At 44.3% G+C, this 18,174-nt stretch overlaps 1 protein-coding gene across 6 annotated transcripts in view; it reads left to right on the top strand.

The window, feature by feature from the left end:
- The window catches only part of HDLBP (high density lipoprotein binding protein), a 67,815-nt gene that overhangs the window by 5,638 nt on the left and 44,003 nt on the right, over positions 1-18,174 (top strand). For 3 of the 6 annotated variants that reach the window (XM_067739968.1, XM_067739969.1, XM_067739971.1), the window contains one exon: positions 9,929-10,001. The exons of 2 other annotated variants lie outside the window; for them this stretch is intronic. The gene's annotated coding sequence lies outside the window, so the exon portion shown is untranslated. Of the gene's footprint in view, positions 1-2,892; positions 2,912-9,928; positions 10,002-18,174 lie in introns of those variants that run through there. One more of the 6 variants, XM_067739970.1, reaches the window with a different exon arrangement.

Below are 18,174 nucleotides of genomic sequence, written 5' to 3' on the forward strand. Positions count from 1 at the left end.
CTTGCATTGCACTTAAATTCCTTGTTCTTCTGTCATTTACTACACCTTTCATAGCCCGGCTGTGGGTTTTACATTGTCTTAAATGTGTGCTGAAGGCCCTGGTAGGAAAGTGGACGGAGGTTGTGAAAAGGCCGGTCTTCACAGTCAAGAAGCTCACAGGGCCGGTATGCAGAGCAAGATTTTTAGTTTTCACCGATGATCAAAGACTTGACATTAAAATCATATTTCCCCTACAGACTGGGGAAAATAAACGTGACCATTTTAGTTACCAAAGGTGAGGGGGACAGGTATACCCCAATGTCGTGTAGTGTAAATAGTTTAATTCATTGGGAGGGTAAATTTTGCCTTTGCAGTGCCTATCCACGCATCTCCCATAATCATGTAATTGTATTTCTAGGAATTTAACCTGTCGAGGTACAGGCTTGAGTGAGTAGATGGTACTCTTTTCTGCAGTGCTTGTAATCGGAAAAAAACAAAACAACATCAGCAGGGGGTTTATTTTATGGTTATTCCATGCAACGTGCAGTTGTTAACATAGGTAAACTTGTGTGTAAAACTTGGAAAGACAGCCATATGCATTTTTAAATGGAAGTAAGTGTGGCATTACATGCATGTAATGTGATCTTAGTTTTTATTTAGACCATGTATTAATATATCCAAGAAAAAATATTAGGTAAAACAATAGTTTTGGAGATATTTCTTGAGGAAGAATCAAGAAGATTGCCAATTTTTACTTCTGTTGTTGTGTTTTACAATATTTTTATGCTAAAGATCATTCTTTGGTTGACGGTATTATCGTATTCATACTATCAGTTAATAAAACTGGTATGAACGTAGTCCCCATGGCCCCTGCCCATTCCATCCCAGGCTCTGCCATGGGTGCAGTATCCTCTCAGGAGGCTTATCTGTGCCCTGAGACCCCACAGCTGGAACAGCAGCCCTCATCTAGGTCAAGGAGAGGCAGGAAGTTGCTGATGCAGAAACCAGTAGTTAGGTAGCAAGTGCCGTTGAGCAATTAGGATGGATTCTTTTCTGAAAGCGCTCTCAGGTTTGCCTTTTATTTGTGTGAATTGCTATTCTTAGACGTTCCTGGCTGTGGACTTTGTCAGACATGCAGCGGTGCTTGGGTCTTAGGCATTGGTTCTTTCTACCAGACAGGGCAGAGGGTGGAGATGTTTGTTCAGGTGGGGAAGGTAGTCCTCCACTGGAGCGGGAGTCAGGAGACCTGAATGTACTTCAGTTTAAACTTGTTCTTAATCAGCCTTGTGATTTTGGGTGTTTCTTTTTTTCTTTTTTTTTTTTTTTTGCCATATGCGGGCTTCTCACTGTTGTGGCCCCTCCCGTTGCGGAGCACAGGCTCCGGACGCACAGGCTCAGTGGCCATGGCTCACGGGCCCAGTCGCTCCACGGCACGTGGGATCTTCCCCGACCGGGGCACGAATCTGTGTCCCCTGCATCGGCAGGCGGACTCTCAACCACTGCGCCACCAGGGAAGCCCTTGAGTGTTTCTTGATCTGTAGGACTTCAGCTTCTTCCTCTCAAAGATAGGAAAGGAGTCTCTGAGGTGGTTTGTTTCCTTTCTTCCTTCCTTTCCTTCATTCATTTCCTCCCTCCCTTTACCCCTCCCCTCCCAGCGTTCCCCCCCGCCCCCGCCCTTGTTCAATTCAGTTTATCAGAAACTTAGTTTTTCAACTTGGAAGGGTGACACCTGGAGCTAATAGTCACTCATACAGCATCCCGTTTTGTGATCTGTTTCAAGGATGCACGAGTGATACAAAAAGCCTTGCCTATTAAAGCTTTTTTTGTTGCTTCCTACACACCAGGCATCATGACCTTTACTTCCAGCAATGGTTCAACCAGGTGATCTTACACCCCCACCCCCACCCCAGAATATCTGGAAACATTTTTGGTTGTCATGAGTTGGGAGTGCTGCTGGCATCTCATGGTTAGAGGCCAGAGGTGCTCACCATTCTGCAGTACCCAGGACAGCCCCCACAAGGAAGAATTGTGTGGTCATAAGGAAGAACTGCCTGGTCACAAGGTCAGCAGCAGTGAGGTTGAGAAGTCCTGCTTTACCGGCTCTGTCCTTGGAGGGCTCTAGGATGTAGCAGTCACAGGCCCCATTTTTCAGTCAAGGAGAGTGGAGCCTGGTAGGGTGAGGCCACTGGCAATTGCGGCTGAGTTACGGCTGTACTGCCTGCACTGCCAGAGTTCTCGTGGCTGTCACGGATACCGAGGAGGGCCATGGTCACAGAAAGTTCTCCCCAGGCTTACTCTGCCAGGCCTGGGCTAAGCGCTGCATGTAAACTCTCATAATCCTCACAGTGACCCGATACTAACGTCAGCTCCCTTTTGCAGGACAGGAGACAGAGGCACAGAGAAGTCAGGATTTTCTTTTTTCCTTGCCTTGGTCCTCATTTTCAGTTCACACATTTAAACATTCAGCCTTGACAATTTACCTAGTGTTTCCTCTCAGCATCTCTAGAGTTTCTCTAAAATTTGGGATCCAGAGGTGATGTAATGTCCAGGAGCGGGGCCACCCAGGCCTTTGTAGCAAGGTAGATATTCTACCCTGAAGGAAACACACTAAAATTGGTCTGTGTCTCTTAGAATTTTGAATATCATTGATTCCTCATCAGGCATTTATTTTTCACCAAGTACATATCTGTCAGTAGGTTTCCCGGAAGGAAGTGAACAAATCAGAGTTCCAGACCTAAAGCCATTGAGCACTCAGGGCCCATCTCTGCAGTAACCTGTAAACGGCTGCTGTCGGTCAGTCTTCAGCCACCGTCAGGGGGTCAGCTTTCACTCTTGCTGGACTGGTGTTTCCATCTTCCTATTGCAGCAACCCAGTTCCACCGCCTCTGGCTGCCTCCGTGACGTCATCATATGACTACACAGGTCTGGTGGGGTAAGTCCCTGCTTAGCTTTACCTGCCCCACCCTTCATCTGGGTTACAGGATAAGCCACTGGTAGACTTGTTCTTGTTTTGGACCCCCTGGCGCAGCAGGGTGTCCTGGCTATGGCAGGTGCCCTGTGTGTTTGGAGGGGATGAACAGACAGGACAGTGTTGATTCTGGACTCTTGTCTTTCCTGCCTCTTGGTGAATTACCATGGGCTGCTGCAAGCCAGAGCAGCTTTCTAGGCTCTGAGGGGTGTGCTGGACACAGAAATAAGGCAGTCTGCAGGCCACATCTCAACCTGTTGCTCTTGTGTTCTTCAACCACCGTTGACTCTGGCCTTCACAGATGGTTTTGTAGTTCAGCTTTCTCCAGAGGCTTGGATGTGCTTGGCCGGCACGTTGCTGAGATCCGGAAGCATGCTGAGCACGGGCCTTCTTTGTGGCAGTGCAGCTTGGTACCGTGGGGCTCACCGATGCTTGGGAAGCCAAGTGTCCTCCTGCCTGTTTTCTATGCTGTCTCACCTTTATCGGCATGATTCCTTTCTCTAAGCTTCTAGCATCTTGTTTTGGGGCGTGGGTTGAGCTGGCCTCGCTCTGCTGGCTGAGGGAGAACTCTGCGTAGCAGTCCCAGCTCTGTCCACGGGCAGGATACACTGTCTTCCCAGCTGTAAGGTCATTAACGGCACTTAAGCTTCTAGACACAGTGCAGGCTGGACCAGTGCTACTGCTGTTGGTTTCTTTCTGGAGGAAGGAAATACCTTTGGCCAGAGGCAGTTCAGTGTGCAGCGTTATCTCTGTTGCATAACCTGTTGTGCCCTTCCAGGGAAGTTCTGTGCACCACCCGTTAGGCCTGTGCATCGCTTGGCCTGGGCGACTGGAGTTAAGTGAAAGGGGACTGGGAGGGCGGGCGCTGTGAGTCAGGAATCTCTTGGACTAACGAGGGTCAGGCGCCAGGGGGCGTAGTGCCGAGCTCCCTGCCCCTCGTCATCCTACAGACCTCTGGGTGGATGGTTCCTGGGGGAGGGAAAGCAGTCTTCATGCTGGTGCCTTGGTAGCAACGGCCTGCATGGCAACTGCTCTGGCCTCTTAGGAGGTTTCCATCAGGAGGCTCTGGAGAGAGCTGCGCTCCTGAGGAGGTTACCACAGCAGACAGCCTTGGGGGAAATGGAAGCTGGCGAACACGCCCTGACCGCCGGGCCCCTCAGGACCAGCAGAGGCCAGAGGGAAAGAGAAAGCCGTGCAACTGTAGAGTTAGAAGAAACAATGTTTGAAAGGATGTCGTGTATTTGGCATGTTTTGCTGTTTTTGAAATTCTGGTTGAGGTGAGTGACTTGTTGAGAAGTGGCTCTGCCTCTCAGGGCTCCCTTCTCAGTATACAGGGTGTGGTTTCTGATTCCTTGATATACAGAGTTGAAAGTTTTCGTCCTTGTTTTAACTTTTTCTTTAGAAATTAAAAAAGAGTAATAAAAGAGGAAAGGATGGCTCTGTGTGATCGTTCCTGTCTTTCTGATGTACCATTCTGACAGTTATGAACCGTGCTAACTCTAACTTGGTGGTGTCCTGTAACTTATAAATAGAAGGCTTGGAGGTGTCTGGGTGGGACTTTAAATTCACTTCTCCCTCACTTGAGATGGTGCACTGACTCCTGGACATAGGGTGTTAGGTGATGACAGGTCAGGTGCGAACAAAATCAAGGATGATGCGTTATCCTAATCGGTTTTATTTTGTATGTTACTGTTCATTTCACTTTTATGTGACATGCTTTCTAATTTTATTAATACTTAGCTCATTTATAAATACCTTTCAGATGGAATTACTGAATTATATTGACTGTTTTGACTTTTTCTCATAAGTGTAAGATTAGTTAGGTGTTCTTATAGCACTGGCTTAAATCTGTGTGTGTGAGATCAATTTGAAGAATACAGTTTTTTTCTGTAGAAACAAGGCTTCCGTTTTGATACATTTGCTTTTGCTTGGAGCTGACTCTCCTGCCCCTGAGACCAAAGTGCTGTATTGCCTTTGTCGCCAGAGCAGTGAGCTCAGCAGTGCTGTCAGGCGGCCTGTGCCCAGGGCCCCTTGGCTCCTAAGCTCAGCCTGGCGGCCTCTGGGGCGTCCAGACCAGGTGACCCATCAGGCTTGCTGCCGTTTGGAGCTATCCCTTAATTTCACAGGTGCTGGAGATGATCACTGTGTGCCCTTGAGATTGGGTTAAGTGTAGCTCTTTTCTGAAAGACTGGGCAGGGAGGAAACGATGGTGTTACTGGGAAAGGCAACACTCTCTTTTTGATCTTTGAAAACACGGGTTGGCTTTCCTTTGACCCGTGAGACATGCCTTTGCTTTTGGAGCAGCGTCGCGTGACATCCTCATCTTCTCGTCCTTGGGTGCTTGGGGCTTCAGGTATGCCTACCTGCCAGAGATGCCGCTGAGTTGGAGGTTTACACACACCTCCAGCCCTTGATTTCTTCTGGATGGTTCCACACTGTGTGGGTAGTGTTAGGACCAAACCTTCAAGGAGGAAATGGCACGTGAAGGATTCAGTGGGGATCTGTGGGAATTTCCATAAAATCTCACAGGATTGTATAGTATTAGGTTTTTGGTGTCAGTTGGTATATGGCTTTATTGAAGGTGTATGATTTTGGTTTTCGGCTATTTAGAACTTACTGGATATGCATTAGAAGGCTTCTTATAGGACTGTTTTAATTCACAAAGGTAGCTTTGCTTGTCTTGTTATCTCCTCACCCCAGTCCTGAAGTGGTAGGGGTATGTGAGGGCTTTTCTCTCTTTTAAGCCATTGTGCTTTTTTTGGTTTTTTTTGCGGTGCGCGGGCCTCCCACCGCTGTGGCCTCTCCCGCCGCGGAGCAACAGGCTCCGGACGCGCAGGCCTAGCGGCCATGGCCCACGGGTGCAGCCGCCCTGCGGCATGTGGGATCCTCCTGGACCGGGGCACGAACCCGAGTCCCCTGCATCGGCAGGCGGACTCTCAACCACTGCGCCACCAGGGAAGCCCTAAGCCGTTGTTGATTGAGTGGTCAGTCTCTTTGCCCAGCCTAAATATCGCTCCCCTCTCTTTGGGCCACGGTCCCTTACGTGGCATGGCTGGCTCCAGCTGCTGGTGTCTCTGAGTTTTGCTTCTTGCCCAGAGAACAGTCTGTGATTGGTGGCTAGCTCAGATGGGCACGTCCCTTGTGCTCCTTCTGCTTGTGGTGTCTGAAAAGCTCTCGGAGCACCTCTGCTCTCCCGCAGGCCTCCTTCCTCCTCTGCAGGAGCCGGCGGGGAGTCCCGCTGTGGACCCTGACGTCATTTGGGGTGTGCTGCTCAGCATGTTGACGTGGTGCTGTCAGCAGCTTTCTTGACACTGTCTGATGGTTTAAAATTCTGCTTTTGGACTTCCCTGATGGTCCAGTGGTTAAGACTCCATGCTTCCACTGCAGGGGGCACGGGTTTGATCCTTGGTTGGGGAAGTTCCACATGCAGATAGATAGATAAGTAAACAGATAAATAGGTAAGTAAATAGATAAGTAAGTTAATAGATAAATAGACATTAATAGATAGTTAAATAGGTAGTTAAATAGATAAATCACAAATAAGAAAATTTTAAAAAATTTAAAAAAATAAAATAAAAATCTGCTTTCATGAACTTTGAAAAAATGATGTGTAACAGGCTTTAGTGTCATCACAATATTATAAAATTTAGGTAAAACTTTGTTATGCTCCATAAAATGTGAGTGAGAAGTGCCCTGATGTGAATAGGTGAACTCATAGTCAGATATACATTATTAAACTTGGGTTTGACCTGGAGTTGGATGGTCACTGTCATTTGCCACCCCCTCCTACCTCAATGTGTTTATTTCCAAGTTAAGGCATTTATTTTTTCTAATTACAAAACTAGTACTCTCCTCTATTTTAAAAAAAATGTTTTTTAACTCTCATACTTTAAGAGCAGTTTCAAGTATGGTACAAAACACTTTTTTCTGAACCACCTGCAAGTAACTTGGGGACATGAAACCTCATCACCCTTGGCTATTTCAGTGTGTTTCCTGCAAACAAGATGCTTAGTACAACCGCTCACACACATGAATACTTTGCTACCTTCAGACCAGTTCACGCCTCACCAGAAAGACCCAGTTCACAGCCCTGTGTTGACACTCCTTGTCAGGTCTCTAGTCTCTCCTACACTGGAGCATTTGCCCCATCTTACCTTGACTCTCCTCACCTTGACACTTGTTGACCACAAGCAGTTAGTTTGCAGAGTGTCCCTCAGAGTGGGTTTGTCTGTTTCCTTTTGATTCGATTCAGGTTTTGCATCTTCAGCTGGAATAGCACAGAAGGAGTGCTGGGTTCCTCTCTTGGCATTGTATCAGATGGTGCGCGATTTCGATTTGTCCTGTTACCAGTGGTGCCCGCTTGGCTCACTTGATAAAGGTGGTGTCTGCCAGGCTTCTCCACTGAAGTCTTTGTGATTAATAAGTATACTGTGGGGGGAGGTGCTTTTGAAACTAAGTATCTGTTCCTATCAGACTTTCGATTTGCTCATTTATATCAGTGCAGGCTAAGAGCTTCCCATTTTATTCAGTTGGCTGTCATCTTTTATTATCGTTATTTATTTTGATGTTCGTATTTTCCCATGTTTGGCCAGTGGGAGCCCCTTAAAGCCAGCTGCTGTGTCCTGGCTTGGATAAGTCCCCATTATTCATTTAATACTTCTTGCTTTCTGGTACAGCAAGGTACTCTGGGCTCTTCATGTACAATGCTTTCCTGCCCCAGACCTGAAATCAGCCTTTTCTTTGAGGAGGCCCGGTTCCATTTTACGACCGTTGGTACTCAGAGAAGCAGAATGTGGGCACCAGTTGGGCTGTTGTTGGGGTGTTAATGCACTCAGGCCCTCTTAGTGGACAGAGATGGAGTGTGTGTGTGTGGGTGTGTGTGCACATACATGTACACATGCACACACACAGATATACAGATGCCTGTGTATTTACAACACGTTTCTTTTTACATCTCTGTATGTTGAAAGGCACGAGTTCATTTCAGAACCTCGGTTTCTATCTAATACCACGGGGTTCATTCCAGTCTTTCCCTTTCTGAATTGGTAGCTCCCTTTTCCAACAGTGACAATCCTAGGTGCCAGTGTCCCTTATATATTTACTTATTTGATTAGTCACTGTGTGTGTTCCCAGTCTCCTGTTGCTGCCCCGTCTTCTGCACAGGTGCCCTCTGCTCTCTTCATCTCACTCAGCCTCTGATACCCTAGGTATGTGGACACCCCGTTTTGTGGAACTCATATCCCAGTTTCTAGAAATAAAGTTCTGTGCACTGTCTTTTTGCCCTTTCGAGGCTGTTACCTGAGCCATCGCTTCATTGTTGGTGATGCCTGCTGTATGGTATCGATGCGTCACTGTGTAGTTAGTTACCACTATCTCACTGGTGCACAGTTGTGTTTTTCCAGTTCTTTGCATGTCACTATGCTTCTATGAGCCTTCTTATACCTATTATGCCTATGCCTTCTGTGTTCTTGTGCAGGTACTTCTGGAGAGTAGGTTCTTTGGAGTGTTATCACTGAATTGGATTATGGGTATGTCGATTATTTGTGGGTTTTTAAAAAATTAGTTAATTTTATTTATTTTTGGCTGTGTTGGGTCTTTGTTGCTGTGCGCCGGCTTTCTCTAGTTGCAGCGAGCAGGGGCTACTCTTCGTTGCGGTGTGCAGGCTTCTCATTGCAGTGGCTTCTCTTGTTGCAGAGCACAGGCTCTAGGTGGGCGGGCTTCAGTGGTTGTGGCTCGTGGGCTCAGTAGTTGTGGCTCATGGGCTGTAGAGCACAGGCTCAGTAGTTGTGGCACACGGGCTTAGTTGCTCCACGGCATGTGGGATCTTCCCGAACCAGGGCTCAAACCTGTGTCCCTTGCGTTGGCAGGCAAATTCTTAACCACTGCACCACCAGGGAAGCCCGATTATTTGTGTTCTTAAATTGCATTCTAATGTTACCCATTCTCAACGATAGAGAAGCCAATTTTCCTCACCATTTCAAAATCTGCATCACTTCTGTTCATCTTTGTAGATCTCATAGTATAAGGGCAGAATGAAGATGAACACACCTGTTCATGGGTTTATGTGCCGTATGTCTTAGTTTTCCATGAACTGTGTGTTGATAGGTCCTAGTCTATTCAGATGTTTCCCAACCAGAGAAAAACTCTGTTTGTGTCCTAACTTCTATATGGTAGCCTTTACTGTACAAAATTCTTAAGCTCTAATAGGGTCAAATGAGTCAGTATCTTCCTTGGTGATGTCTACAGTCTGTGTTATCAGTAGGCCTTTGCACCCTCAAATCATAGGTTTTTCTCCCCAGTCTTCGAATTCCTCAAGGCTTGATTTTTTATGGCCAGATCTCTAATCCAGCTGAAATTTTATTTTGGTGTATGGTGTGAGGTAGGGATCAACCTTTATATTTTTCCCAAAATGGATTGCAAATGGGCCCAGCGCTGTTTACTGCCTAGTCTATCCTTCCTTGCTGATTTGAAATGGCACTTGTTTCAAATGCTAAACTCATAGATACACATGAGTTTTTCTTTTTCCTTAGCAAAAACCACCAAGTACTAATTACTGTTGCTTTATGGTGTGCTTTACTTAACTTCAGGTTGAATGTTTTTTCTTTTTCCCCCTTTTTTTCTTTTTTCCAAATAACCTAGAACAATTTTATTTTTAGGTGAATTTGGGAATCTTTTTTACAGTGTATATATTGAAAAACAAAACCTACGGGGACGTTGTGTTAAGTTTCCTAGGGCTGTGAAAAATTGCCACAAATTTAGTAGCTTAAAACAACACCAATTTATTCTCTCACAGTTCTGGAGCTAGAAATCTAAAATCTGGCAGGGCCACGCGCCTTCTGGGGGCTTTAGGGGAGAAACTGTCCTTTGCCCCTTCCAGCTTCTGGTGGCTGCTCCCATTTTCTTTGGCTTGTGTGTTCCAGTGTCTGCCTCCACCTTCATATAAGCTTTCTCCTCTGTGTTGTCTCTTTGCCTCTCTTTCAGAATGACACTTGTAATGGACCCATCCAGATAATCCAGGGTAATCTTTAAGCACTTCTGGAAAGACTTTTTCCAGGTAAGGTAACATTTAAATTCCAAATATCAGGACCTGATGTCTTGAGTGGCCATTGTTTAGCCTACCGCAGATGTTATTTGGCATTTCCTTGAGGGTGTAGATGAACTTGCGGGGGCGGGGGCATGGAAACAGACATCTCTGTGATGAGTGTCCTGGATGATGAAACTGCTCCATGACTGAGGCATCTAGTGTGTGTGTTGTTTTGCTAACACTGAATTTCCCTTCAGTTTTCCTAGCTTTTCATTATAGTAGAGGGGTTTTCTAGACAGATGGTCATCTGCAAATAGTGGCATTTGTGTGTTAGCTTAATTATTTCTCCTTAGATTGTGTGTTTGACAGTCTGTGACCACAGTAGACATCTTTGCTGTTTCGTTACTTACTTTAATAGGATAATTTTGGCCTTTCACTAATTGAGATACATTTTACTTCTGGGAAATACTCTTCGTATTGCCATTTCCTTCTATTCCTGAAGTTACATTCCATGGGAAGCAAGGAATAGATGCTTGAATTTCATCAGTCAGACGGATGTTTTTTAAATGGCCATCTATCAGTCATGTATATATGTTTTTTTGTCCTCCTTGGAGCTATAAATGTGAGATGTGTACATTACCTAATATTGAATCCTTACTGCATCCCTAGAACAGACCTACTTAGTCACAGTGCCTTATTCTCTAAATTTAGAGTGGATTTACTGTGCTGGTGTTTTGTTTAAAATTTTATATGTTTGTAAACTCTTTTGTAGTTGATAATCTCTTTTCTCTGCAGCACCCACTCATTGTTTTGGGGAGGCAAAGCAGTGCCCTAATTTTCCTCTGGGGAGCTCCCCTTTTTACCATGTACAAGCCATGTGTTTTGGTTGAAATGGCCCAGCTGCGTGGGTGGACCCTGATTGGCTGTAGCTAATAGACATATTCCATCCCCTTGGCCCCTTGACTATAGTTATTGTTCCTCTGATGGGCTCAGAACCCAATTGATGCCGGTGAGATACAAAAATAATTCATGGGGCAAAGAAGCTCCTACTTCCTTGGGAACTACCAGAAGATATAATTACTGCCATTTATAACACTTCTTATTTCAGTACCAGGCAAGGATAATATTATATCATTGTGCACTTGTATTCTTTGTGTGCTCTTTCCTTGTCTTTATCAGACTTGAAAGAGTTAATTGCTCTTTAATTTATTTTTTCAGAGAAACTGATTCTGGTTTTGATTGACCACACCAGCTGTATTTTGTTAGTTTTTGTTTTCTATTTCACCGGTTCTTCGTTTATTTATTCCATGTACTTTCTTTGATTTTCTCTTTCCATCTTGATTTGAATGCTGATTAGCTCATTTATGTTCATTTCTTCTTATAATAAAATTTACAAGTTTGATTCATCCTCAGAGTATAGCTTTGGTAGCATCCTGTATGCCCTGATAAGTAGTGATCTTTGATCTTTTTCTTTTTTTACACCTTTTTGTTAGGAAAACCTTCAAACATATCCCAAAACAGGAGAGAATATTGATATTTCACATACCTGTCACCCAACTTTAAGAGTTGTCAGCATTTTGCCATTTTTATTTTATCTTTCCTTGCTTGTTCCGCACTTGTCATACTTTTAATTTTGAGTTTGAGTATTTTAAAGCAAATATCACATTTCATGTCACTTGTAAATACTTTAGCATGTATCTTCAGTAGATGAGGGCTTTAAAGAAATTTTACCTAGCAAAATTAACTATTTTGTTAGTATCATCCAGTATCTATTCTGTGTTCACTTTTCTCCAAATGTCATAAAATACGTCTTTACACTTGGTTTGTTTGAGTCAAAGAAAACCCAAAGAAAGTGTCCACACTGCATTAAAAATCTAAACAATTTTAAGATCTGTAACAATCCCTTTTCTTGTTTATGAAAGCAGCGGGGCCATTTGTGCTGGGGGTTTTCCCACATTCTGCATTTGGTTGCTTGTATTGTTGTGGTGGCATGTGGTATATTCCTCTGATCCTCATACTTTCTGTAAACTGGTAGCTAGGTTTAGATGCTTAATTGGTTTGGGGGGTGGTTATTTGTTTTGGGTTTGGGGTTTTTTGTTTGTTTGTTTTGGCAAAGCTGGTGTAGGGAGGGTGTCAAGAACACATCATAGATTGTGCTGTGTACTTCATTTTGCATTATACCAGGAGGCGTAATGTCTGGCTGTCTTTCTCTTCGTTATGTTACAAGTGATCAATGAATGAAGTGTCTGAAGGCTGATTCTGTCCCTCATTATAAAGTTTTTTATCAACCAGTTATCTAAGGGGCTTAATAGCCATTTTGCTTATATTCACTGTTTCATTGGTGTGTTAGTTTCCTATTGCTGGTGTAACAAATTACCACACACTTGGCTGAAACCAGTCTCACTGGGGTTAAGTCAAGGTGTCAGCAGGGCTTCCTTCTGGAAGCTTTAGGGGAGAACCCATTTCTTGCCTTTCCCAGCTTCTTGAAGCCGCCTGCATTCCTTGCGGCCCTTTCCTCCATCTTTAAAGCACATGATTTTAAGGATACTTACTACATTTAGGTCCCACCTGTATAATCCAAGATAATCTTCCCATCACAATATTCTTAACTTTAACTCTTATTCATTTGTAATATTCACAGGTTCCAGGACTGAGTACCTGGCTATCTGTTTCTACATTTATTTGTTGGCATTTTTACATGAAGAAGGTTTCCCTGATCAATTCTGGTTACTCTAAAATACAATTCCTCCTGAAGAGAAAGGAGAAATGATTTCTTTGCTTTATTCATATTTAGAATATGTTTGGACTAGCAACTTCCAAAGCAACAATGCATTTTTGTTGCTTTCCCCCCCTAGTATTATAAACTTGTAGATGTGCATGTAATTGTGTTTCAACCCATTGAAGCCAATTTTTGATGCTTATATTGTTCCCCCTAGTTGGCTTCTGTGTTCTTTGGACGTGACCCCGTTAGTCTGTGACTCCTTCCTTGCTCTTTGCCACAGCGAGATGTCCCATCTTGTGACCTGGACTCAGCTATTTTTCCAAGGAGCCTGGTTCCTTTTAGTGGGGAATGGTGTTGATTGCCACAGTCTGTGTGCTCAGGGTGCCCAGTGCCACTGCATTGCTTCTCGTAGCAGACAGGCCTAGGAACCGATCATGAGTATAGATATTTCCAATTCAAATAAAAATCTACATGGTTTTTGCTAATGCTGAAAATTGTTTTTTAAGGATATTAACCTTATCCTACAACATAAAATATTTTTAGCATAATAGTAACTGATGTTATTAGATTATATCCCACTTGGAATATACTGTCAAGTTACTGTGTTTTAAAGTTATGTTTTTCTCTGATGCTTGCGCCACTGTTGTGACATTGTTATTTAGGTTCATTTCAATCTTTTTTACTAAAAGTATTAAAGAAGTATAATAAACATACAGAGAACTATGCAAATCCTTAGTGAAAATTCGTTGAGCCATAAATGTTAACTGAACCCAACCATGTAAACACCATTAAGACAGAGAAGCAGGACATATTTGTTTTTAGAGTTTGTTCTTCTCTGATATATATGGTTCTAAAGGCAGAGGGACTCAGTGGTATATTCAGATGAGTTGCGTCCATCCCTGTCCCTCCTCCCTTTTCTTCTCCCAGTGTTGCCTCCCATTGTTTCTTCTTGCAAATACGAGCAGACATAGGTACACTGGTGTTTCCGACACTTTCTTGGAGTTAGGTAGCTTACTCTGCACCTCCTGCCTCCTTCGCCGTTTCTCACTAACCTTGTCCCTAGAGACCATGCATAACAGTGCATGGAGATCTTGCCATGCATGCCTCTTAGGCCGCCTGTTATTTTGTTGCATGGACATAGCATGGTTTATCCAGTCAGTCTCCTCCTTAGGGAATTTGTGGTTACTTCCAGACTTCATCAGCTTTTTATTTCTCAGTTTTTCTGCTCTTGCATTTCCACAATTCTTTCTTCACACAGTAGCTAGAGTTCATCCCAAGAGGGTGCTTCGTGTCTGCTTGGAGTTGGCCTCTGTGCGTTCACCTTAGTCTGGCACCACCATGCTGATGAGGGCCCTGCTGCCCACCTGCTTCCCATCCTTGGCTCCCTGTGGAGCCAGAGCTAGGTTGTCTTTCTCTTCCTCCCCTCTTTGGTTGTTACCGGTTTTCTAGTAGGAGGGTTAACAGTTTTTTCGTGCCCTGTCCAGCGTTCTCTGTTGACAGATGAAACCTCTAAGGTCCTGCACCCCAGATGCTCTTACAGCATGGTGGTCTACCCTGAGTCCTGGATCTCAGGTGTTTGACTCAGGACAGAGATTAAATATCTCTGCTTTGGTCCGTACCTTGTATTTTGTTTCGTTTTTGTTTAATGCTTAAATTTTTTAATTAATTAATTTATTTATTTGGCTGTGCCGGGTCTTAGTTGTGGCACTCGGGGGATCTTCCTTGTCACGTGCGGAATCTTCATTGTGGTGTGTGGGATCTTTGGTTGTGGCGTGTGAACTCTTAGTTGAGGCATGCATGTAGGATCAAGTTCCCTGACCAGGGATCAAACCCGGCCCCCCTGCATTGGGGGCATGGAGACTTAACCACTGGACCACCAGGGAAGTCCCTGTACATTGTACTTTGTATTACTGTGCCTTTATGTTGAATTAGTTCTTTGAGGGGTTGGGGACAGCTGTATCATTAAGGGTTTCTAGGAAGTCTTTAAATCCCAAAGTGAGGGATTTAAAGGGATTTAAATTGGGAGACTCAGAAAGGTAATACTGGAAGAGATGATGGAATCCCATCTCCTCGTCTGACAAATGAGGAAACAGGTCAGTTGAAGGTGTGTGATGTGCCCAGTGTCACCAGGCAGACGGCACTTGAGTGCCCACGGAGGCTTAACACCCTGCAGAGGAGAAAGTCCGAAGACTTGATGTTTCTGATGTTTGTTTCTTCCTTTGTAGAAAAGCATTTCATTTCTATTTGGACAGGACTTGTTCTAATTCTTAAGTATCCACCCATAGCTTTAGCTAGCTTTGTATCCATTGCAAAGTTTTTTATAAACACGAGCTAAAAGCTCATTCTAGCTCATGGAACTTTTCTGTGTAAATTGTAGGAAGAAAAAACACCTTCAAGTATATTGCCCTAGGTCAAACTTGGAATTATTTTGTTTCTTGTAGTTTAATTGTAGGACTGAGGGGGAGAGCCAGCCAGAGCCCTCCTCCGTGGCCGTTCCATCCCGTCCTTCTCTTCCCAGAAACGCCCTCCAGGTTGAGGCAGGAGGGTGGGCCTCCAAGCCTGTGTGTGGAGGCGCTGCTCTGAAGCATGGTGTTCAGAGACCTCACGATGCACTTCCCTAGAAGCAGTGGTTGGTTTCTTTAAGGACACAAAGACGTGTCGAGGCGGAGACCTAAGGAGTCATCTAATCCAGACGGTCACCTAGTGGGGAGCACGTCACCGGGTGGGAAGTGCTCTGCCTAGGTTTCCAGGGCGCAGATCCAGCGAGGTGTGCTCCCTCGGGGACCTTTGTCTTTGTGCTGAGGTGAAAGGTATCTGTACTCGTTCCTAGTTGTGCTGTTAGCTGCTGGCAGAGATTGGCCTTCTGTGCTGCCCTCCAGACACTTAGAGACAGCTCGCAGGTGCCTTCCGATTCCCAAGGGCTTTAATAGGTTAACAGAAAGCCTCATCCTCCACAAAGAAATTCACCACAAAAAAGCTCACTTCAGACTTCTTGCTGGTAACATGGTCTAATAAAACAGAAAAGAAAATCCTTGTGACTCAGGCTTCCACTCATTTATAGTAGCTAGTGCCACGTAATAGCACCTTTGTTTCCCTCCAAGTGGAAGTATCTTTCTTGAAAAAGTGAGGCGCGTCATATAATACAGCTTCTCCCCCCCTCACTCCCCATATACACTCTTGTGAACACTTAGCATATGTCCATCCATAATTTCTGTACCTGTTAAAACACACTTTTTTTGGTAAGTGGTATATGAAATATATGCTTTTATGTGTGCTCACCTACCAACTTAACAGTAAAATTGCTGACTTTTCGAGTCAGTAAGTGCAACCCCCGTCCTTCACCCTGTGGCCCTGACACTTCTCAGTACCCGACTCTGTGCTCCTGTTCTTTCTCCTCTTCACAGAACTCTGTGTCCTCAGTGGCCTGAGTGTCCTTCCAGAGTTATTTTTGCATAGACAAACGTGTTTCTCTAACACCACGGGTTACGTATTGGTATAACATAGAGCTGCCCCTTTATTGACACGGATACTGGGTATGTGGTGTAGTTGGGGACGTTTGCTCATTCACCAATCATTTGATGCAGGGCTGTGTGTACTTGAGTGTCTGCTGACTGTATCCTACGTAATCTCTTCTTGCATAAACCAAGCTCATATAATACGTCATCTAGGACATTCACCATCAGATCAAGAATTTAAGACACTTAATAAAGCAGTTAGAACACAGGATTCCTTGAGGGTTTTAAGATTTTTTTTCACCTGACATTTTTTTTTTAAAGCAAACTGGCTTTGTTGAGAATTTCAGTGTGGTAAACTTAGTGTTCACAGAAACATTTCTCTTCACTTTTATTTCCTAATTTTTAATTAATTAATTTATTTTTGGCTGCGTTGGGTCTTAGTTGCTGCGCGGGCTTTCTCTCGTTGGCATTGAGCTGGGGCTACTCTTCATTGGGGTGCGTGGGCTTCTCATTGCGGTGGCCTCTCGTTGCAGAGCACGGGCTCTAGGCGAGCGGGCTTCAGTAGCTGTGGCTCGCGGGCTTCAGTAGCTGTGGCTCGCGGGCTTCAGTAGTTGTGGCTCGCGAGCTGTAGGGCACAGGCTCAGTAGTTGTGGTGCACAGGCTTAGTTGCTCCGCGGTATGTGGGATCTTCCCGGACCAGGGATCGAACCTGTGTCCCCTGCACTGGCCACTGGCAGGCAGATTCTTAACCACTGCGCCACCAGGGAAGCCCAAAATTTGTATTTTAAATTACAATGTGTAATCAGATTGCTCCTCAGAAAGGTCACTCAGTTATTCTTCTTCCAGCCACACCAGTATGCTCACACCGTTTCTGTCCTCATACTTTATTTTTGCCAATTTGAGAGGTGAAAGAGTCTCATCCTACCTTCAAATCTATTTTTTTTTGTACAAATTAAATGTTTCCTGCATTTGCATGGAAGATTTTTGTATCTTTTGCCGTTTTTTTTTTTTAATGGGTTGTTAGAGTGCTTGGAAATACTGTAAACTACACTTGGCCACTTCTTTCTCAGATCTTTGGGACTATACCCTCTACCATGTGCCCCTGGGTGTTTGTGGTAGAGGAGATACTCTCGTGACTAAGACAAGTACCCATTTTGTATTTTTTCCCCTACTCTAAATTTATTCATTATGAACAGGAGATTTGTAAAAAATGACTTGAGGGCTTCCCTGGTGGCGCAGTGGTTGAGAGTCCGCCTGCCGATGCAGGGGACACGGGTTCATGCCCCGGTCTGGGAAGATCCCACATGCCACAGAGCGGCTGGGCCCGTGAGCCACGGCCGCTGAGCCTGCGCGTCCGGAGCCTGTGCTCCGCAACGGGAGAGGCCACAGCAGTGAGAGGCCCGCGTACCACAAAAAAAAAAAAAAAAAAAATGACTTGAGATTTTCTTCCTTTAAGACTGTTTTATAAAGTTTATTAATAAAAACTTTTTGTCAGGTTACATTCCTTTCTGCCTTGATTTGGAAAACCGACTATAGCACTGCTGTTCAATAAGAGCTTCATGTATAATTAAAAATTTTCTGGTTTCCATCTTTAAAATGTAAAAAGAAACAAGTGAAATTTAAGTTTGATAATATATTGTTTAACGTAATCCAAGATGTTATCACTTCCACATGTAATTAACATAAAATCATTAATAAGATGTTTTACATTGTGTTTGTTGTACTAAGCCTTCAAAACCCGTGTGTATTTTAGCCTTACGGTCTATATCAGTTCTAACTAGCCAGGTCTCGAGTGTCCATAGACACACATCGCCAGGACGTATTGGCCAGCATGGCTCTATAGAGTGGTTTCATTTCATTTCTGTGGAAATCCATTCACTTACTCTTTTGAACCTAACCTTTGTCCCATCTGCTTTTTAAAAAGAGTTATAAGGTGTATTTATCTGACACTTGTTCTTGATTTAGGCTCTAAATAAATATTATTCTTTACTCATCTGTGGAAAGATATTGCTGATTGTTTCAGTAT

The sequence above is a fragment of the Pseudorca crassidens genome, chromosome 6, assembly GCF_039906515.1.
Source record: "Pseudorca crassidens isolate mPseCra1 chromosome 6, mPseCra1.hap1, whole genome shotgun sequence".
NCBI classification, from domain to species: Eukaryota; Metazoa; Chordata; class Mammalia; order Artiodactyla; family Delphinidae; genus Pseudorca; species Pseudorca crassidens.